At 36.1% G+C, this 23,114-nt stretch overlaps 1 protein-coding gene across 3 annotated transcripts in view; it reads right to left on the reverse strand.

Annotated features, from left to right (window-relative positions):
• Positions 1-23,114, reverse strand: part of HNF4G (hepatocyte nuclear factor 4 gamma) — a 59,271-nt gene that overhangs the window by 32,499 nt on the left and 3,658 nt on the right. The window contains exons 2-3 of one of the 3 annotated variants that reach the window (XM_048938645.1): positions 19,611-19,712; positions 1,747-1,851 (exon numbers count right to left, since the gene is read on the reverse strand). The gene's annotated coding sequence lies outside the window, so the exon portion shown is untranslated. Of the gene's footprint in view, positions 1-1,746; positions 1,852-7,446; positions 7,571-19,610; positions 19,713-23,114 lie in introns of those variants that run through there. The other 2 variants (XM_048938644.1, XM_048938643.1) reach the window with 2 other exon arrangements.

Consider the following 23,114-nt stretch of genomic DNA (forward strand, 5'->3'; position numbering starts at 1 on the left):
CTCTAATTTTAAGAGAAATATTTAAGTAGTTTTCCATGAAAAGATTGGCTTAGCTGTCTCAAAGAGTTATAACTGAAACACTGGAGCATCTGTTCACTTAGCCAGAAGAAGTCAACTGTCAACCAGTTGCTTCCACCAGTACTTCTGAACACATTCCACAGAGGGAGCAGAACTCATCTACACCTCCTGCTGTCATTCACACGAGACTACACAGTATTTCTGCTTCCATCTACATGGGAGAAAGGGCTTAAAAGTTGCCATTACAGCTGAAATTAAGGAGCACTAATGGCTTGCCAGCCATGTTCAGGGCAAGAGAACATAGATATCGCAGAAGAGGATTGAGAGGAGTTGGTTTACCCACCTTGGTGAAGTAAACAATGAGAGGGAGTGTTTTCTACAAATCATGTATGATGAATATATGAAAAAAAAATAGATAATGAAACAGTACTTCATAAGAACAAAGGACTAAATTTTAGTTTAACAAGTGGAAAGATTCTAAATGCGGAAGGATTAGTGCGCTGTGACAAACTTTCAGTTACATAGCAGAGGCAAGGGATTCAACTGGTTTTAAGAGACTGATTTATGAATGTTATTATTGATGATATCAGCTAAATTGATGACTCAGAAGATCTCTTTTAGATTTATGTTGCTCAACATTTGCATCATTACTTTTTTTCTTTTTTTTTTTTTTTTTAAGTAGTTACTGAGCAATATCAAGTGTGGTATTCCAATTATGAATTAAGCAAATATAAACGACAGAATGTTAACCTTACTAACAATTAACTGAACTATACTGACTGCAGCTGATACACAAATGATGTTATCCATCTAATTTGCCCAGACTGGAGTAGCCTTATTCTCAGACATGTTTAGCAAGTTGTGTGGTAATGTACACTTGAATGAAACACTCTTTACTAACATGTTCAAATCACAAAGTTGTTATTGGAATTGTAAATAAGTTACATTCCAACACTATTTTCTCTGAATATCATTTTCTCTTCTTTGCAGCCACCCTTGACAGACAATCAAACTGCAACAAGTCCAAAGGATGTTTGCACAAATTGAGCAAAAGAAATGTTATATAATTAAACAAGAAAAATGTGCAAAAAATCATCCTGATGAAGCAAGCTGAACTGAACTCAAAGCATATAAGTTGCTGCTGGGTAGGAAAGAACAAGGATTATGGAGAGAGAGAGTTCACAATAGAATTCTTTTAATAAAGTAGAAAAGGGAAAAATATATTTTTAAATGTTGTATATTTAAAGCCCAGAACTGAAAAATATCTGATAAAATCGGTATAAAATATCACTAGATCTTGACTAGATCTTCAGGGGCAATACTTTTTAGAGTTGTAAAATGAAGAAGCTAGTGGTTCTCTGCTCTTCTGGTCACCTTACCCAGGGCATAAGAGAATTTGGACAGCTGGAGAAATAATGTATGATGAAGGAGCAGTTGCCTCAAAAGTAGTATGCACAGCCTTGGTAGAACAATGTATTGATTGCACATAATTGATAATACACCGTACCAATAAAAGTCTTAGTGTGGTGCACACCTTCCACTAACCTACCACCAATTTCTCCAATGTCACAGATATTTATGTGGCTTTCAGGAGCACACAATCATTCATACAATTGTGTCTCCGGTCATCATTTTTCTGAGAGAATGACATATCAAAATAGGACAACTATCTATACAGTCTCTACAAAGCAAGTATATTAGTGAAGCATACAGCAAAACTTTACTTACATTCGAACACAAAACAACAGAGTACGAAAGATTCAGTTCTCCACAGACAGATGAGGGAAGGCTGACTTCCTGGTCTGTGTTTCCATCCTCACCTGTAGGTAACACCTGCAGTCAATAAAAGTAAAATAAATGTGAAACTACCTGTAATGTAAACCAATCTTGCTCCAAAAGAAAATTATTTTTATTATAAAGGATGAGAATACAGTACTTTTAGTCAAGGTACAAAGGTATTATTGAAGATTAAAGAAACTCTGAGAAAAGACTAAGTCATCAGACAGTGTTGCCAGATTTTCTTCCACTTGCAGAATAAAAAAAAAAAAAAAACACAACAAAAGATAGAATTTCTACAAGGTCTTGAAATGCTATCTGAAAGGATTATATATAGGGAAGAAGAGACAGAAAGCTTTTAAAACTGTGGAACTGTTGACAGAGAAGCATATGAATAAAAGATTTCCTGCTCTTTGGATGACCCCAGTGTTTAGGTACAGGGTAAACTATATAGTAAAACAGGATTTGCAATAGAAAAATCTAAAAAAAAAAAAAAAAAGGAGTTTAATTTGACTGTGTGCAGAGGATTTCAAGAAGGATGAAGGTATGAATAAAAACAAGGGATACTTTGTAGTAACCTTGAAAAGTACCTTATATCCCATGTTGCCTTGCTGATTTTTCTAGCATGACTTGCATTTTTAAATGCTAAGCTTTAGGGACAGTACTATCTTTTTTGTTTTACAACTTTTTTGTTGTTTTTTTTTTCATCCATGCTACCTATAAATTCAAAACAATTTCATGTTGGTATATATACTATGGTAAAGTTCTGAAATACGTTTTCTTTCTACATCCAAAATGTAATTCCTTGTTAGTAAATTCCAGATAAGTACATGTCATTTTCAGATTCTCTAGTTAAAATAAAACAAATGAAGAAAACGAAACAGAAAACTAGCTTCATCCAAGACATCATTCTTTGCTCTGCTTTTTACTTTACTAGAAACCTTATGGGCCATACATTGTGCTTCCTCATGGAAGAAAATGACAACACAGAAAATCACTTCTAGACACCTGGGATGAAAATAGCTCCCCTTATTTAGATACAGCAGGACTTTAGTCAAGACCAGAGATTCTTACAGTCTAAATTGTAGGTCTGCTGAGGCATTATATTCTTTATTGATCTTATAAACTGCAGTGCATGCAAAATAGAAAGCAGTAAAATTATTAACCCATCAGTACTTTTTTGTCCTCATAAGTGATACTGCTGCACCAGTATACAAGATTGATTTTGACAATATCAGAAATGAGAGTGTTTTATTTGCTATTTATGTACATATAAAAGTAATCCTCATATGCATATTTTCATACATCAACCGTGGATCAGAAATGCACTGTTTGGCTAATTGGGTAGGAAAAATGCAGCACGTGTAATGGCACAGCCTCTCCCATTGGGGCCACTATGAAGGCACATAAAAATCATCAGCTGTACTGAAGTGAGGATGAAGCCTAGAAATGGATCTGTTCACAAAGTCCCTCTGTGCCTCTCCCTACCCTTGCTTATCTATGCAAGGTAAATTGGTCTCTCCATCATTAGTGATTAGGAAAAGACAGAGTCTCTATGGCAAGCACACACTTCTTTATATACCTCTTTCAGTTCTACATTTTCAAAACTCCCTTACACACTTAATCCTATAGCCATTAGTAAGGCAATGAAATGACATAAAATGAACAAAGAGCAATAAAGTAATCATATCCTAGCATGTTTATTTAGTTGTGGTCCTTAATGACTGAGACCTTCGTACCCAGTGATATCAGGAGCTGCTACTAAATTTCCTCTGACTCAAATCCCTAGTTAGGATTATTGTTCGATATGCTCAATGCATTAAAGCCTGCCTCACACAAACCATGAAAGCAAAACAAAACAAAGAATCGGAAAAACACTTCACAGAAAGGAAGATCAGTTGTATGAAAAGTTTTTTAAATTCAGCCAAAACTCATTTTTTTTCAAAGCTATACTTGAAGAATAGGTGTGGGTTAAGAAGCTGAGTTAAGAACGAATCACAAAATCACAGAATGACTTGAGTTGGAGGACACCTTAAAGAGAGTCTAGTTCAAATTCCCTTGCTGAGGAGGGAGTTGCCACTCACTGATCAGGTGCCCAGAGCCCCATCCAGCTTGGTCTTGAACACGTCCTGGGATGGGGCATCTACAACTTTTCTTGGCAACCTGTTCTAGAGTCTCACCATCCTCTGAGTAAAGAGCTTCTTTTCAACATCTAATCTAAATCCCCCTTTTAGTTTAAAACCATTCACCCTTGTTCTGTCGCTAGCTATTCATGTAAAATGTCAGTCCCCAAATGGTAGAAGTGGACAACAAGTAGGTTCAGGCAGCACTTCTGCTGTCCACACTTTGAGCAAACTGGATCTGACACAATGCAAAATCTGCATAGCTGCACTGAGATTGTGTTAAAATGTGTTAACGTGGGCCTCGGTCTTTAAGTATATTGTCAGAATTAGGAACATAAAAAGGCTGAAACATCAAATAGCAGTAAGAAACATATTTAAAAACTTGTGAATGAATCTGATGACCAGTCAGGCTTTCATCCCCTCAAAATACAACTTTGACAAGCAGTCAAATTTAAGCTGAACTAGCTATAGCATATTGTGATTACTTTTCCAGTCACTGCTGTGTTGATCTAAAATCCACTCCTATTAAAATACCATTCTTTCAACAGCTATAGTTACATATTAACTATTTAAGACTAGTTTCCTCTATCTTTACTTTGCAATTTATAGTATTGTTTAAGAACTGTTAAAAAACATTATTGCCAGAAGGGGACATTGAGATAATCCGCGCTGATTTCTGACTAGCACTGAAAAGTGCTATGTAATCCAGTTATTCTTAACAGGGAGCGTGTGCTTGTCCTTTGGGAGATCCCATTTTGATTTTAAAATGATCAACAATCTACAAAAAAGTCCAGTGAACCATTACAGTCCAGTGGTTAGTCACAGTCAAAAATGCAGTCTGGATTAAAAAAAAACAGTAACATAGTTCCACTTATTTCTAGTTTCACCTTTTAACCATTCCTAGCTTGTTAATTTCTCTATCTATATACCCACCTATCCACTTATCTATGAAAATTGCTCTATTTTATCTTTTTAGAGTTGCCACTTCTTCATGAAAAATGTCTGCAGAATCACTTTAGATTCACCTCATGCTGTGTGTTTCCTTCCCAACATTTCCCCCTTTCTTCTTTCCCTGTCCCCCTTGTTTATTTTCAATTAATCTCGTCTCGCCTCATTTTATTTAAGTAATTCCCTATGTATTAAAAACAAAAATACTGTATGTAATGAAGCCAACATGTCTTCAGATTGGTATTGAAATTAGAGAAATTCTTTCACTGAACCATTTTTCAGGATAAAAAATTCCAGAACCTGGAAGAGATCTTTGTTGAATTGCTTACTACATCACAATGAGATGTGAGTGGATTTCCACTTCTTCTTTAAAATATTCCTAACAAATGTTTATGAAATGCCTGTTATGCATTTTCTGTGGCAACTTTAGTAGGACTGGTCTCTGAATCACTGCTTAATTGGAAAATCTGGGATTCTTTTTAAGTAATTTCGGAGGGTTCAAACTGCATTTTGCACTGCTATACTTCACACTTGTTGCAATGCTCCTGCTGTCCCAGTCTCTCCTAGACTTTTTTTAGAGATATTTTATCAGAGAATATTTTTCTGCAGATTTCAGCAGTGTTTTGACTCCAGAGTGCTCAGGGAACCTGGCCTCTTTTAAACTGGGATGAGCTACACAAATGTCTAAGTCCAGTCAAATTACCAATTGATCAGAACAAATAAATTACCTGACCAAGACAGCATGTGAGAAGTATTAATATTGTAAGCAAAAAGATACAACAGGTTTTGTTTACAGAAGTAAGTGCACATGATACAGAGAAAAGGCATATAGCTTGGAAACATTCTTCAAATAGCATGCTATATGTAGGAAAGTTGGTCAAAAACTACTGAGAAGAAAAAAAATTTCCTTTTGTATTTGAAATTTCAAATGATCGAATAGTATGTTTCAGTGAAAAAAAAATGGCCTGCTGGAATAAAAAAACAATAAAGAAGATCTACATGTTGAATTATTTCACTGAGTCAGAATCCAAAGTAGAGCACTATGTATAAATCACATCATTTTATTCAAAAAGCAAGGGAGAATAAAACATAGAAGAAAACAAAACAAAATAAACAAAACAAAAAGAAGAAGAAAATATTGAAAGAAAAATAAAAATAGTGCCCCTTTCAGGATGATTGATTTCTGTGCAATCCATATTTTACTCTCTGCTACATAATTTTATACTCTTGACAAAATGTCACACAATTGGAAAAGGGCTAGGAAAACATATGCAGCTTTCTATCAACTTTATGCCTCCCTAAATTTAGAAGATTTCTCTGAATAGGGAAACTAAAAATAAATCAGGAAACAATGTCAATAATGAAGTCTGAATTATCCAGCAGTAAAAAACATGAAAGTATTTTTAGTATATTTAAATAGAACATTCATAACATAAATAGTGGCAATGAAACTTGACTGTCAACAAGAAAAAAAACAAGTGATCTGTAGCTGACTTCTGTAGATGACATTTTCTTTTTTTTTTTTTTTTAAATGACATTGCCTATATGTACTGTGCCTTGTTTACTTACACGTTTAAACTATTGTAAGAATTCACTGTTAGAATGTGGCCAACATGTACTTTACCTAATCTTAATAAGAAAAGCTGACACTGAAGTTGGATAAGCAAATATATTCACATTTATAGTTACAATTTTGTTTCCAGAATGAAACTCTGGGCCAATTTAACCAGATAATGTAAACAAATTAACAAGATATGTAGAAAAATTAATATCTACAGACAATTCGGGTTTCATCACATATACAGTGCATTTGCACATATATACAAGAGAGAGAAGGCAATTTAATTACAATTCTATGAAATTATAATCATTAAAGAAATCTTCATATTTTTAATGAAATATGCTGATAAATTACGTAATTATAACAGATATATTCCTGGATTTTCTAAGAGGAAAACTTTTTCAAGACTCTGTAAGCATTCACAATATTAATTCTTCAGTCACTACAGTAATATCATCAGAGATACTTGACAAGAATGCTGTTATGCAAAAACTAAATGTGGTTGATACAGAAAAGTTTTTCTGAAAAAGTATATGTAAAATAACAGCGGTTAGAAAGAAAAAAAAGAAGTAAGTTGGTCGTCAAAATAAATGTTAGTTGATTAATAATGTTCATATTTGAATTAAAGTTAAAAAAAAAACAAAAACCTTTAGAACTTTAACAAATAAAATTATATTTCTGACTAGCTCTAATGATGTGTGCAACACTGAACCCAGACTGAGATTAACACCCATTTCTGCCAATTTTTCAACACTTCTATGAAGTTACACAATTATTCTGACTGAAGATGGTCCCAAGTTACAGTAGGATCTGGCCCACATGCCCAGCTAGCCAGTAAGATTTTTTTTTCTTGTGGGGACCTTGTGACCAGTGAGAAGCAAAACAATCAACGAGACTTCACTCAAGCTCCTGCAATTCTTTATCATTACCCTCTCATGTCTATCTTCTTGTTTCTTATCCTTTTCAGTCTTACTAGACTTTTATTTCCTATGTCAAAGAGCACAGATTTTTGCCACTCACTTTGACGAGTTCATCAGTGAAACCACTGCAGGTCAGAGGCATGCAAAAGTGAATGGTGCTGCTTGTAGCACAAGCTGTGTTAGAGTTTCCTCAAGCCACTCTTCTTGATTTTCCAACATGCCTGTACTAAACTAAACAAATATTTTCACACAATAAACTTCCAATATTTAACTGAAAGTAGTCATAAAGTATACCAATCAGTAACCAAATCCACACACAAAGCGTACAAATTATTACAAAGCAGCACTACATCTGCAACATTAGCAATACACATTATCTTCTAGAAGGTACTGAGGGACAAAGGACACAGGCTTTTTCAGTTTTACGTAAAGAAAATGAACCAGGGTTTTTATTTAAAAAGAGATGGTGAGGAAAGCTATCTAAAAATGTTAGTTAGAAAAGACAATTGAGTCTAAAGGTACATCTAGAAATAGCAGCTCGCATGAGCATAAGAATGATCTTCAGATAATGGCTCGATGACATGACTGATGGAGAAAGTTAAATTTTATTCAGATCAACAAAATATTTTTTTTCAATTTCTAATGCCCTTATGTCTGCAATTGTTTTATGCCATAAAAATATTTATTAATGTGTTTATAGGCAACCATTGATTTTACTTGAAACATTCCATTAACTATTGGAAGACATAGTATAGAAAACTGTGCAAAGCCCTAGCAATTTACAGGAAATTACATAAAATTAGGTGAGATTAGATGAAACGAATAGATATAAAAAGACTGCAATATACCAGCCTAGCAGTGTTCTTCCCATAGAGAACATTCTGTCCCAGGCAGTTCTCAACAGTAAAGAAGCAGACAAGAACAGAAATCTCAGTCCCGTTGGAAAGTCATCATCTCAGCAAAACAGCATTGAACAAACCTACACGAGAAGCATACGCAAACAACAGACCAGCAGAAGATTGAGTAGTCCCATAAAAAGATACAGAGATTTCTCAGTAATATTCAGGCACCATGAGATGTATTTATACATGCACTGCAGGAAAACCCACGGCTCTTGGTAATGGCTGGCCTCATCCTGCCAGGAACCAGCAAGTTAAAATGTGTGACTTTCAGCTGAAATACTAAATGAGAGAAGGACGAGATCGCTAATGCTCAGAAGAGGGTGATAAAGAGCAAGAATCTTGTACAGTGACTTCAAACACACACAGCTGCAGTGCTCAGTGTAATATTGCTTTAAATGTGAAAGAGAACTGTGAACCATTATTTTTATGGTAGTTTTGTCCTGTACCTTTTTGCTGTCAGTCTGGAATTTCAGTTTACAGACACAGGATAGGGATGGTGTATTTCACTAGATGCCTGTTAGAATCTTTTGATGCATAAACCCTTTCGAAAATCTGACCATAATCCTAAGTACTCCATAGAGAAGCATGATGGCAAAAGTTCATTTTTGCTACTCCATTGTTGTCTTGAACTCATCAGCTGTCAATTAACTGTAAATGATTACAGCAATCATATGTGCTTGTGGGCAAATCATAGAGCTCAGTTTCAGGTGTAAATGAAATCTGTTTTACGAAATATGTTCTTTTAAAGTACAAACAACTGCTTAACTTCAAATAATGCCTTTTTTTTTTTTTTTAAAGTTTAATAAACATACCCTGAATAAGAGCTCATTTGCTTTCCTTTGCTCTTTTTCTGCACAGATATGAATTTCATGAGAAATGTATGCAACTAATAAGTCTAAAACAGATATATGATAAATTTTGATTTTAATGTTTACACATCAATTGAAATAACTGAAATAATGTAAAATGTTTTCAATTATGAACTAATGCTCTTTTTAAAAAATTGGTTTCCATCTATCTGAACTGCACAGAACTGTGTATCAGTCACATTCTGCTACACTAAGACAACATAGCCAGTAGCAATTGAGAAACACATTATACATGGCACTTAGTTCACCATGAAATTCTAGATGAGTTAATGATAGATAATGGCCTACAATTCATGTGTGACTTATTTTAGCAAATCTCACTGATACAGCAATTCAAGTGAACTGCATCAAGGCTGCACTAAGTATAATCAAATGGGCTTGCAGGAAAAAAAAAAAAATCAGCAAAAAATTACAAAACACTTAACAGAAAAGAAAGTGACATACTCAGAAGTCCCATGGAATCAGTACTGTCTGACTGTTTAAACACATCTGTTCTATTATCCTTTCCAGTGCAGTTTGTGGAGAACAGAACTCAAGTGTCATGCACCCTTACCCAAAGGAGCATTATCCTCTCCTTACCCAAAGCTTTTGAAGTAGTTACAAAAACCTGCCCAGTGTCACTGTCATGGCTGCCATCCTGACTGACACAGAAATGACATGTAAAGGGTGCCTTTGCAAATCCTCTTACATCTTTCTAACTGGCTTACAAGATCCACATCCAATACTCATGATTTGGATGCACTATGGAGGTACCCAATAGATTTGCAACTGCAAAAAACTTCACTACCTTGTGAATCAAGGCCTTTCAAGAAGCCATGAAACAAACTTCATTGCGATAAGGCCTGAAAAGGCAGCGGATCCTTGCTTCCTTCTCACCAGGACAGAGCAGGAGCTATGACAGTTGTTCGCTCTCAGGATGGGACAGTACTGAGAGAAGGAGGCAAGGAGCACAAAGCACCAAGAGGCCAGATGTGACATTCTAGTATTTTGATGCAAGAGCATAACAAACATAGAATAGTGAGACAGATCAGTAAATATAAATCATTCTGTAAAAAGATAATTGAAAGAATAACAACTTAAAATACCAACTTGTGAACAGTGTGCTATTTTATCATGATAATTTGTGATAACCTCCTGTGGAAAAATCTAAAACAGGTGAAACAGAAAACATCCTTAAGATAGAGCAAGAACAGTGGATTTCCAGCTCCTACTGCTGACATTCCCCATGGACAACAGAACCAGTCTCCTTGCCACTGGGAGCAAAGAAGTCAATGTGGCCAGCTTGCGCTCTGGATGGCAGCTCTCTCTGCAACCACTAACAACCGAATCAGTGATAAGGAACTTCTTTAAAAATGAGAAATCCACTCTATGAACAAAAAGCCATTGATATTCACAGATAATAGATGCTGGAGCATGGTCAACAAAAGACTAGAAACATGTCTAAGCCTTAACAACTGGTAATGTTCATTTGTTCAGGAAGGTCCATTTTTATAGGGCATGTCTTGTTTCATTTTGATGGTACCAGAAATACTAAAACAAAGAGAAGCAAAAATACACACACAGAAAACCAAACGTATCCTAGAGAAACAAACAAAAAAAAATCTTTGGCTATGAAAAATACAAATAAAAAGTCTTGAAGTATGTGATCAGGCCCAAAAGGCATTGGAGTAAGGTTTGCTGTAAGAAAACTAGCAAAAGTAGCCTATTTCCAAAACAAAACATAGCCTGAAGTATTTTCATCATAATTTTGTTTTCTCATCTATCTTTATTTACCCAATAGAAATACAAATTTGTGTAACTGTGTACATATAAAGACTTCCTCCACAATTATACTGTTGCCACAATACCTGAGTATATACTTTTTAAGTAATAAGCAACAGACATAATAACTATCTAAAGCTGATTTACTGATTTCATTCAACATTACTTGTTCATTCTTTTCATCTAAAAATAAATAAAAAGAACAGAAATATTATTGCTCTTCTGCTACTTTCAGTGGCTTTGGTGGAAATCCACACAGAGCTTTTTAGATTCAGTTCTTAGAAGTTACATGGAGCTCGACATGAATTAGCTAGTTCAAACAAATAAGAGCTCTAAACAAATGTCAACAATGATAGCAATGGCCACTTCTCAACAAGAAGAATGTACTTTATCCATACAAAGAAATTAAAGCAGAGTTGGAACTACCTTGTCAACAGCAGTTTCCCTATGAGAAGTGTACATCAAAACTAATATACCATTTCTTCCAAGACTTTCACCTACTTCACCCAAAGAATCATCTGCAAGAATATGTGTAACAGTGCCCTCTGGTGATTATGTGCCTAAGGAATATTCTTTCATTATAAGGGCAAAGAGCGCAAATCTGTGGCAGGGCTGGTAAGTAATTTTGGCAGTTTTGCAAACTGAATTCCGTTACCAATTCTCAAAAATTGCAGTGAAGAAATCAGGTATTTGCAACTGGTTTATGCCTATGGTTTTAAATGCAATTTCACATGAAGAAAGAGACAGTAGCCTTGACTAGGTTAAGATTTATGGGTGCTATAGACAGCACAGCTACTTTTATGGCTAAGAATGTAATAGATCCTAAGCAAACACTGATAAGTCCTCTATTCTCCTAAGAAGTATCCGCCCATCAAGTGTCCTGACACTGGAAAAACCCACAGTTTTGATAAGAATAAAGACAAGCTAACTGTAGAAAATAACTTCATTTCTTAAGTTAGCTGAAAACATTTATCAAGTGTTTGGTGGGCAAGACCAGGGTCTTCTTCCATTATTGGACAGTGATCACTGCATTTTCAATCCTACTGCAATAGATACATAAGCAAAACATATATTAACACATAAAGTATGTTTTATACATATCTATTTACTGTGAGGGTGACAGAGCACTGGAACAGGCTGCCCAGAGGGGTTGTGTAGCCTCCATCTCTGGAGGTATTCAAGACCCACCTGGATGCTTTCCTGTGTAATCTACTGTAGGAAGCCTGCTTTAGCAGAGAAGTTGGGCTAGATGATCCCCAGAGGTCCCTCTCAACCCCTATGTTTCTATGATTCTATGACGTATGCGTATGTATATATATGCATATAAAATTAAAATATTGGAGAGACTTATTATCAAGCAAAGGAGTAAAATTCTACTTTCGCAAGATTTAAGCCAACCAAGATTTTAAACCAACAAAAGGTTCTGCAGTAATAAAAAAAAAAAAAAAAAAAAAAGCTGATACAAAAGTACACTGGTTGAGGCCTGAAAATACCACTCTAGTCTTAGTTTATTACCTCCTATCTGGGGTGAAACTAAGGGCAGATTTACTGGGAGTGTTATACTACCTCATTAGTACCTCCCAGTAATCACATACACTCCTTCTCTCAAGGTACCATGGCAGTTACTTCTAGCCTCTGTAACATAACCTAAACCGCAGCAGTGTTCCTGTAAAGGCAGTAAAAATTAGGGAAGTTATCACAACTGTTTGTTTCTCTAATGTTTGTAAGAGATATAAGAGATTCTCATAAGAATAAGAAAGGGAACTTTATGAAATACTGTCCTAATAAACTTATCTCTTATAATGATCCCTTTTCTCACTCGTATTAAATACCCCTCACCACTCTCTGAACATGGTGACTAATTAACTTCATGTTTTTTAAGAAAGGAACCTGGCAGTCCCATGGGGTTGTTTAACAAATAACCAGCTATCTTCTGAGGATTTTAAAGAATCACTTCCAGCCAAGTTTTTTTGGGCCACGTATAAATACTAGCAAGTTGCAGCAAGAAGTAAAGGAGGAGGAAAGAGATAGAAAAATTACATCAAAAAACAAAAAATCAGATTTTTCATTATTTTTCATTATTCATATAGCTCATCAATCAATTAATAGATCATCATTATTTTTCAGTATTCAATCCTTTTACTATAGTTACTGTGATGGTTACACTGGACATTGTAGGCCCTGTTTATACTATATGGCTCTTCGAAGTTAAGCATTTGCTTCTTCTAACAACACCTGAAAAACATCCAGCTATCCGCTTACCCAAAACAGAGGCACTGGTACTTTTCAAAGAGGACATGTTAATTAATTTTGTAGAATCACAGAATACTCTGAGTCAGGAAGCACCCACAAGAATCATCAAGTCCAACTTCTGGCTCCACAGAGAAGAACACCCAAAAACCAGATCATATGACAGAGATGCTTCTTGAACTTCAGCAGCTTAGAACTATGGCTGCTGCCTTGAGGAGTCTGTTCCATGCTCATCACCTTCTAGTAAAGAACCTTTTCCTGATATCCTACTTAAACCTACCTGACCTAGCTCCATGCCATTCCTCAGGTTCAGCCTGAAAAAAAAAATGGACCAAGTAAACTCCCCTTTTCCACAGGTGGAAAATGAAGTCGATTTATTTTGGCAAATAAAGAAGGGAAGGGGCTGTGAAAGTCAAGTCTGCAGTAGAAATATTAACTTTGCTGATAATACTTTTAAAGCACTAACGGTCCTAGAGCAAAGGCTATCTTTTATTATGCCAGCAAACAGCATTCAGCCTCATGAGACTAACAAGCATCAGTGTAATATATGGAAAACCTAGTGGTGGTTCAGACTAGTCTGGGGTTTGCTCTGAACATCAGATATAAGGAAAGTTAGTGTCAAATTGAATTACTGACTTTTAAACTTATGTATGCTTTTGTACAGTCCCATAAATATTTCTAAATTAAGGCAGCTTTCTACAGAAGACTTCAGCCAGCAGCAAAATGGAAGAGTGAAGCTGCACTGTAAGATATCACCATTTGAGGAGGTAGAGGGATAAGATGTAGGTACAGCCATTCTGCTCAGTGTTCCTCACTGGTGAAGGAACTGAGACCTGAAAGTGCTTTGTTGAGATGTGGTTATCTTGTGCCATGTTAATCATTTTAATAGAGCGGGGAAAAAAAAGAAAAAGAAAAAAAGAATACATAATCCAGAGTAGCTGTGAACAATACTGCATAGCAACTTAGTAGAAGCAATGCAGAAGTTTAAAAGCAATCAAAACACAAATATGAAAAAACAGGCTTCTGTAGAAAATGTTAGCTAACTAATAAAAAATGTCAAATTTGTTACAGTTATCCTATGTTCTAAATCAATGTGACCTGAATGTAATGGACATTTGTTCAGGTAGTAAGAGCAAAAGCATGCACACAAAAAATATCAGAAATACTGTTCTGCTTGGGGTTCAGCCCAGGCTTGTCCCACTTGCTACAATCGCTTGCTGGGGCACACTCCCTTGAGCGCCACCAAAGCTGTGCTGACTGTTCTCTCCCTGAGCATTGCAGAAGACTCAAAGGAAGCTGTACTGAAATTAAGTCCTTATTAATCAAAGGCAAAATAATTCTCTCTCTTCCGTCACATCAGAGAGTGGGGAGACAGTTACTTGGGAAGCGGAGAGCCTTGGCAGCCCTCCCGGCTCTTTGAGCTCAAAACAGTACAGCTCTGACAGTGCTGCGGCATGGGTGCACCGACACGACTTTATACTTCTGTTCACAAAGAGGTAGTTCACATGTCTTAGATCAGTCACAGCTTGCCCCAGTGATTCTAAAGGAAAAAAGGAGGGAAAATAAATATACTATTGTTCTAGATTAAAAAAAAAAAAAAAAAACTAGAACAGAAAAGACATTTTTTAAGTGCTACTGATTTTCCTCTGCATTCCTGTATTACAAACTGCTCTGACAGTAATTCTGAATAGTAAATAAAGTAAAAAGAAATCCACTCTAATCAGATAAACTTATAATACCTTATGCTTATGGTTCTTGTGTTACCTTAGCAAAAATGAACCCTGCTTTGGGCTCTTCCAGGCTGTAGGATCACACCATTACATATCTTTCAACATAAAGTTACAAGAAAAAGAGACAAATACTTTTTTCTATTTCTATCAAGTTTTTATAATGTCTAGGTTTTCCATCTCAACTGTTCTTGTTCAAACTAAATCTAGGTCAGGAAAAAATCCCCACCTCATTTCCCTGAGAACCTACTTATTTTGTCTACCTCAACAACCAAGCTACTCTACCTTGTCATTTCAATTTTCACATATTTTCTCTTAGTGTATTAGTTCTTTGATTCAATGAAATCTCATCTCCTCAGCCCACTGCCATAAACTACTGTCCGGAACAAAGCTCTCTCTCAAATTCAATCTCAAACAAAATGAAAAAGAGAAAGTCACAAATGAGAAAGTGGACTACAACCAATCCTATGGGTCTCATTCTCTCAAGGTCTGCAAGCTATTTTGCTTCATCAAGTAAACCTGAACTATGGGAAGGTGCTATCACCTCTCTCATTGTCGAGTGAGAACGTGTTAATAAAAACAAGACCTCCTTATGGGGACACTGGTGTGTCAATGTTAATCACCGATTTCACTGAAATACACTACTTGATCTCAAAAGTGATTTCCAGATGAAAGACAAACAGCTGAAATTGTGTTTGAATAAATCAAAAAGCAGGTTTATCACACATCTGTGGAATTACTAGTGCTAAACTATGATCACAATAAATATTAATTATGTATCTAATGGTAACACCTAGAAGTCATCTCTGCTAATTTGAGTCTTATCTGAGATATTTAATAGCCTCATTAAGCTGGATGACAAGGGAAACCTTTACATTTATGTTGTTATATTCTGCACAAAGCACTGACCTGTGGAGGGTCTCTGTTTAAAGAATCTTTAGATAGGGAATAATTTATTTTTGTTTCAAAATTTAGGATATTTATTGCACTTTCTCATACTGCCTTTTAGAAGGTTTGTAATTTCTTTCTTCAGTTCAGTACATGTGCTTTTTCTCCACTTTATATGCCTCCAACAGCTTTTGTAGAGAGCCCCACCTGCTAAAGCCTCCCCAAGAGAGCTGTAATAGCTGCAACTCATAGGACTAGATTGTGAAGCTTTTCCTTCAAAAGAAAATCTGGAAAACACCGAAAATAAAACACTTATGTAGCAAACATTTATAAATGCTGGAATTCAGCCCCTACATGTGAACTTCCAAGTTAAAAGGATTGGGCAAAGAAATTTATTAAGGTTCTCTAAAAGTGAGAAAATTCTTTGTCACATAATGGTGCCTATAATTTTTGCAATCAAGAGTAAGTAGTTGTCTAAATCCATGCTGTGCCATTGTTGAGGTACAAGCCGTGCAATTGCTTCAACAGAATTACATGCAAAGTTAGCACTGAAATAAAAAATGTTTCACCAATGACTGTGAATTTACTAAAAAAGGTGGGATTCATTTTTTTTTCCTTGTTTCACAGTGATTTTAAACCAGTGTAACCCCATTAATTGAACTTCATGAGACAGCAACAGTGTGCAGAATTGGTGCTAATGATTTCCCCACGCCACATGATAGCAGTGACGTATTAATAACAGCATCTTCTAGCTCAATGCAGATGTTCCTAGAGCCTGGTGACTATTGAAACAGTTTCAGTTTGCTCAAAAGCAATACTTTGAATTCTTTATTCAGCTGCAAATCAGATGTGTTATGAATAAAACTGTTCTGACTTCTTCAGCTGTGCTTTTAAAAAGCTAGCCTACAGTTAAAAACTGCTAGCATTTCCCCATGATTTTTCAGGGCATTACCTCATTCTTAACAGATTTACTGTGGTGTGATTCCATAAATGTGCATATGTTACAAAATGAGACTTTAATGAACTTGGCAACCTGCAACATATTAAACGTAACCTTCTAACTCACACACACACACACACACACACACACACACACACATATATATATATATATATATATATATACAAACTTTGAAATGCGCACACATTCTCTAAAGCCTTCAGTAGTCCTATTGCTATACTGGAACATAAATCCCTTGTTACTACTTTATCTATGAAACATTCATTTTTCATGCCTCAGCATTTTGTTTCCTACTAAGCAAAGAATCCAGCTTCTGTGAAGTCCTGCAAGGCTCAGTTTTGTTCCCCCTGTTCTATTCTCATCTTACTACTTCCTAAGAATCAGATGTGAGGCCATCAGTCACCTCTAATGTTAACCACTAACATCAACTTTAGTGATGCTTATCTGCAGGCATTTTAACACTTGTTAGTGTATCTCCTCCTCCATAGTTCCCATTGTTAAGTTCTAGGCTTGCTCTTGCTCTTGGTTTCCTAGGCCAAAGCTTGAGATGTACCCAAACAAATAATCTCTTTCATTATCTGCTCCTTCTTTCTGCTCCTTCTAAACTGCTTGCATAATCTCCGCACTGACATGGTTCTTCTACATCTCATCTGCAGACTGCCTGCTGATTCCTGCAACATTCTCTGTATATAAAAATTTCTTTGGCATACAGCCGGATCATGCTTTGCTTCCCCTAAAACCATAAGGCAACAGCGTACTCAGAAACCCAGTGCTTGCAATGAAGAATTTTGCAGCCTGTGTCCCTTTTCAAAGATGTCTTGGACTGCCCTGCTCAGTAGCTGCTAGGATTGATGTCTAAACTGTGGTCTTCCTGACACAGACACCCCAGGTGCTAGAGGCCAGTCACCTCATTTCATCTCTTCCAAACAATGACATGGGAGAGCAGAGTCCTTGAAAATACTCCCTACATCCATCTTCACCAAATTCCTCATCTTGATACTCATCTGTTTTCAATTCAGTTACATCTCCTTCTGCCCTAAAGCCAAGCTCTCCAGCCCGACAGATGTACAGATTGTAATCCATCCTCCAATGCACAGAATGATGCATCTGCTCCTCCCCCAAAGGCAAGCTACAAAAAAAAGAGAATAAAATTCCTCCAACATTCTCCCTCACCCAAATATTTGCTTGGAAGAAATCTACAGCAACGGAAGAAGAACACAGTATGTCACATTTTTTCATGCTGTAATTGTTAACCACATTTAATACGCAGCCAGCTGTTTAACTCCTGTCTACAGCAAAAGCTGGTGAGTTACTCGACAAACAAAAGCAAACAAACAAATAAAAGCAAACAAACTCCAAATACACATACAGAAGCCACACATATGCAATCAGCCATTAGCACTAGTTCCTATAAAAAATTCACGATTATCTTCAGCTAGGGCAAGGCAATTCTGCAGAAACTGGAGTGCTACATTCAAAATAATAGAGAAAAATATGAAATGCTACTGGTCAAGTTCATATAAAGGATTTAAAGTTTTGCTTAAATAAGAATGTGCATACTTCTCCTTGTTTAGAGACACACAGAAAATTCGAAACGGACTGTTAGAACACAGGTATCAACACCGACAGAGTATGTATGAAGTTCAAACCTCTGAGCGTGAGACACAAGTTACAACATAAAAATAGCATGAAACACAAAGAAATTACTTGGGAAACAGATAAAAATGTGGGATACTTTCATGGATGAAAACTAACTTGGCTTTGTAATATAGCTAACTAAGCCTTCATTTTCTAGCATAGAAAATACATATGAGACATTATTCTGAGGTGTTCTAAGCCAAGTTCCTAGAAATCAAAGAATTTGAAATCTGTTTTGCTGGAACCTAGTCTAGTCAATCACTTATTCTAAATCTCATATTTTTATTTGAAATACTTTGTTAAGGATCTATCTCATAAACAAATAAGCATATAGGTGGATAAATAAATAAATACTTCTGCCTTTATTTTGATGGAGCCTATACTTAAAAATAAATTTTAGAACAGCAAAGAGCTTGTTTAATAGAGACAAGCAAAATTCCTAAACTGACTAAATGTAGAAAATAAATATAGTAAAAAAAAATTTTAAGCCTTAAGAATTGTTTAATAGAGAAGCTTTTTAAAGGTTTTGTTGTTTTGGTCATATACTAAGAACTTTATTAAATGCTTTATTTCAGAATGCAAGCAAGTTGCAGATTTGTATGACTCACAACCAACCGCAGAAAATATGCATTCATCCCATATAATTCCCATATAGTTCTACTATAGTTACAGTGACTTTAGAGTCAAGGCCATCTGAAACAGCCGATACTAGATTTGACCAAAAATGAAAAGGAGACACAGAAAGAAGATAAAGAACATGTCTGTGTTCTTTATCACGCCAAATCAAAACTCTATATGGAAAATGTCTTACCGGAAAGGATTCCTTCAAGCAGCAACCACTAGCAAGATGCAGATTTTTCTTGTTATCTGAGAAAATGGATCATGTCATCCCATGTTACAAAATGTCTTGGATTCTTTATCTAGCTAAAGAGCACTGAAGCATCTGTAAGTGTCCAGAATCACAAGCGGTAGTTGTGGGTACATATATCCTTGGTGGAGAAGTACACCACATCAGCCATTTTCAAGATTTCTCAACTATCCATCACCCAAGCCAGGGCTCCCCACAGTTTCTACTGTCTGTTATACTGGTCTGAGGTGGAACAGCTCTTAAACTGAGAAACAGAAGTCTATTACTTCTACAAAGAAGCTATATTCACAGTGATTTCCCAGAGCACATTGGCTTTTCAGGTTTGAATAATGTGTTTAGTTCTTAACTAGAGTAGCTTCTCTACAACTAACTTATTTTGCACAACTAATGAAATACTTACTTATCAGGCATATTTTTCCTTCATGACCTTGCCCATACAGCTGAGGTTTAACAAGCACCTTGTTGGCTTGAGTTGATCTGCTCTGTAACGATGCTTTCCTTCCTGTTGTGGAAAGTAAGAAGCTGCCCTTACAAATTCAAAGCTGTGAAATGAATCATAAAGGCTTTAAAAATTTGCTGCAATCTCATATGTATGTTCTCTTGGCCAGTCAAATCTGTGTTCTTTTCTACCCAACAAGGATTTGCTTTTCATACGTGTATCTTAATTTCAAAATGTCCATTCATGTTCTATGGTATCGGAAACTTAAGAACACTCACTGGGAGTGGTTTTCATTTTCTGCCTAATTTTAGCTTCAGATACATACTAGGAAATAAATTACTTGACCTAGTAGATCAAACTATGATAAAAATTCAACTATAAAGTTTGGTGATAACAAACTTAATGATGAAAATTTTGTTAGAATTTGAATTCTATTCTCAAAGTCTGCAACCTGTTTAGCACTTCCTTGCCCCTGAAATGGAAGCCTATTTTTTCGAAGTTTCCCATATTTTCTCTATTATTAAAAAAGTCTTAATAGACTTGCTATTGGAAAAGCTGCTATAGCTGTTTGTTTTATGTACCACTAAATAACATAATGTTAAAAATGAGAGTTGCCCTCTGTCAATTTTTGAGCAGGCAAATACATCTATGGTTACATATCCACCACACAGCTCACTCTTCTTGGCAAGAAATGAAATGAATAGTTTTTTCAGACAGAACGATATACAGGGGTTGCAATACTCTACAACTCCCCAGAAACAACCATTCCTTCCCACAATTAACGCAGGCATATACTCAAACCTCAGCCACTGATACGCAGCATCAAGCTACCAGCAGCCTCGTATCTGACAATTTAAGCTACTATCTCACCTCAGTCATGGACAAAGATTTGTATTCTCTTGGCACTAATGGGGACAATTACATTTAAAATACGTGGGAGATGAGGTGCACAAGCAAATGGTGCTTACACCTTAAAATGCCTTGGTTGTTTTGATTGAGCCTGGAAATGTAAATGAATTGCATCAGGAAACTTGCATTTTTTCTTCTCCAAAATTATTTACCAGCAAACAAAAGCATTTGAATGAAACATGTGAAATTGGCTGAGGAGATGGACTCAGATCAACCCAAAATCTCAAACTAAATCTGCACTCATTATAACAGCATTTCTATTTTTTTCATGCAGGATGGACTCTTCATTCCTGGGAGCTGAGGTTCTGCTCATCTCAGTTACGTTCTACTCTCAATGCAAATTAACAATACTAAGAAGGCACAGGCTCTGAAAACTGTTTAAGTTCTTTTTCTCTTTAATCCATTTACACTAAAATAGCCCTAACCAGCCAATCAACAAGCAAAAAATACTCACAAGACTAGTTTAATACATCTGCAACTAGCCTAGTGCATTTTACAATTTTACAACTAAAACTGTTTACCCTAATTCTGTAGCTTATTTTGCTCCTCAGGAAAACATATTTTTGAAGATGATGTTTCTTTGATAAGATACTGCTTTTTACTGCTTTCCATGTAAGCCTGGGTGTCAACTCTAAACTCTTAATGATCTAGAAGATTCTGAAACAGGGAAGAAGAAATCTCGTATTCAAATTGAAGGCCTTTTTTTTTTTTTTTTCCTATTTTTTTTTTCCTATTTTTTTTTTCCTAATTGATCACAGCTACAATTGTTCATGTTAAAATAATCAAATCTAAAGTTCTGTTAGACCAAGTTCTGGCCTTCCAAAATTTTTGTTAGACCAAGTGCTAGCATTTCAAAACCAAAGTAAATGAAAAAGAATAGTCTCTTAAGTCTTCCTAAAGCACTTGTTAAAATGACTTGTTTAAAATTAACACAGAAAGGCGCAAAAGCTCAAAGAGACAAATAATTAAGAAAAAAAAAGAAAGATAAAAAAAATAATATAAGACGACGATGTTAAACATGGACTGAAACAAAAGGCTTAGAAAACATTAAAGACATTAAAATGTAGATCCTTTTTTAATATTTTAGATTTGGGCACTGGAGCTGGGAATGCCACTTTTCTTCCAAAAGGTAAGAAGGATATTAAGTACAGATAATACATACCTGCTGTGTAGATAACATCTACCACCAAAGTCAGACCTTGCAATAAAACCTGTATCTTGTTTCGTAAGTAAAAAGCCAAGCTCCGTATTTCCATTTCTGTGATGACAAAAGAAGTGCAGATCGAATGGTAACTGCCCAGAAATTGTGTGAAACTACATATGTATAGTTGATGCCGTACAAGGTCTCTATTCAGACTGTCAATGTCACAGTGCGGCTACCGAACAGCCCAGCAGAAGACTGTTTTCAACTTCTTTAGCAGATGGAGCAAGGGAGTAATTAACAGGTATTTAGCAATATGGCAAATGAAATTCTATCAATTATCATAATTACTCTGAACTTCAGCAGCAGGTACAAGCCAACACCTGACTACAACTAACAAGTGCAGAGAGAGGAGAGTGAGTATTTATCGATGTGCAATCACAGCATGGACAACATCTCAGTTCTCTGAGTCATCTCTAGACCTCTGCAGAAGGAATTTTGTCTGCCAGTGTAATGTCAGTCTGACATTTCCTTGCAGAAGGAGTAAATACTATTATCCCGAAGAGCATATCAAAAGACACTGTCTGAAAGACACTTTCAGGTGCAATTCTGAAAGTGGCGATATGAATAAGTCATTACAGTCATCAATTTCAAAGCAACAAAAAGAAAAATCTAGCTGCAAGAAGCACAATATGTGCCTGAGATACATGAGGAAACGTGTCAGTTGCCATGAAGAGTTTTCAAGTATGTGGAACTGCTCTGAGAGCATAAAATGATCTCACTCCTTGTCTAGTGCCGATACTTCAAACTTCAGCAGCTAACGAACAAATGTTGTGTTTAACACAGAAAGGGGGAAATTCTAAGAGCTGCCTGAATTTCTGCCTATTTTGGATAACAAGCAGCTGGTTACTTCTGAGTGCATTACCAAGCTGGTGTAGCAGAGAAACCCCATACAAAAACGACGTGAAGAAACATTTCTCACTGCAACTCTGCCAGAGATGCACTAAAAATCCAACCTGAATTGTATTTTCCATTTCACAGGCACAAAACTTAGTCTTGGGTGCAGTTCTGAGAATTTATCCCTCAAAGCCCCCCTCCCACCTGCTCCCAATTTCTATGTTTGGGCAGGCATTGTCTTGGGGCAAACGTTGCCATGCTAGAAATAGAGACAGAAAACAGCAGTATTTGTACAGGTCTATTGTGGTTGGATTCACAGATAAGCAGGAGGCAAAGAAAATTCACACAGCATCTTGTATACTGCTACTGTAATGTATGTCCTTGTTGCTTGGATACCTCCAGTGAATTACCAAGCAGGGGTGCGAGTCTCTTTCCTAGCTGATATTAAATAAAAAAATCCCAATGTACCGCTGTGTAAGAAGTAGAAGATGCACATGGAGGCTTCCTGAGCGCTTGCC

Source organism: Lagopus muta, chromosome 3 (genome assembly GCF_023343835.1).
Source record: "Lagopus muta isolate bLagMut1 chromosome 3, bLagMut1 primary, whole genome shotgun sequence".
Taxonomy (NCBI): Eukaryota; Metazoa; Chordata; class Aves; order Galliformes; family Phasianidae; genus Lagopus; species Lagopus muta.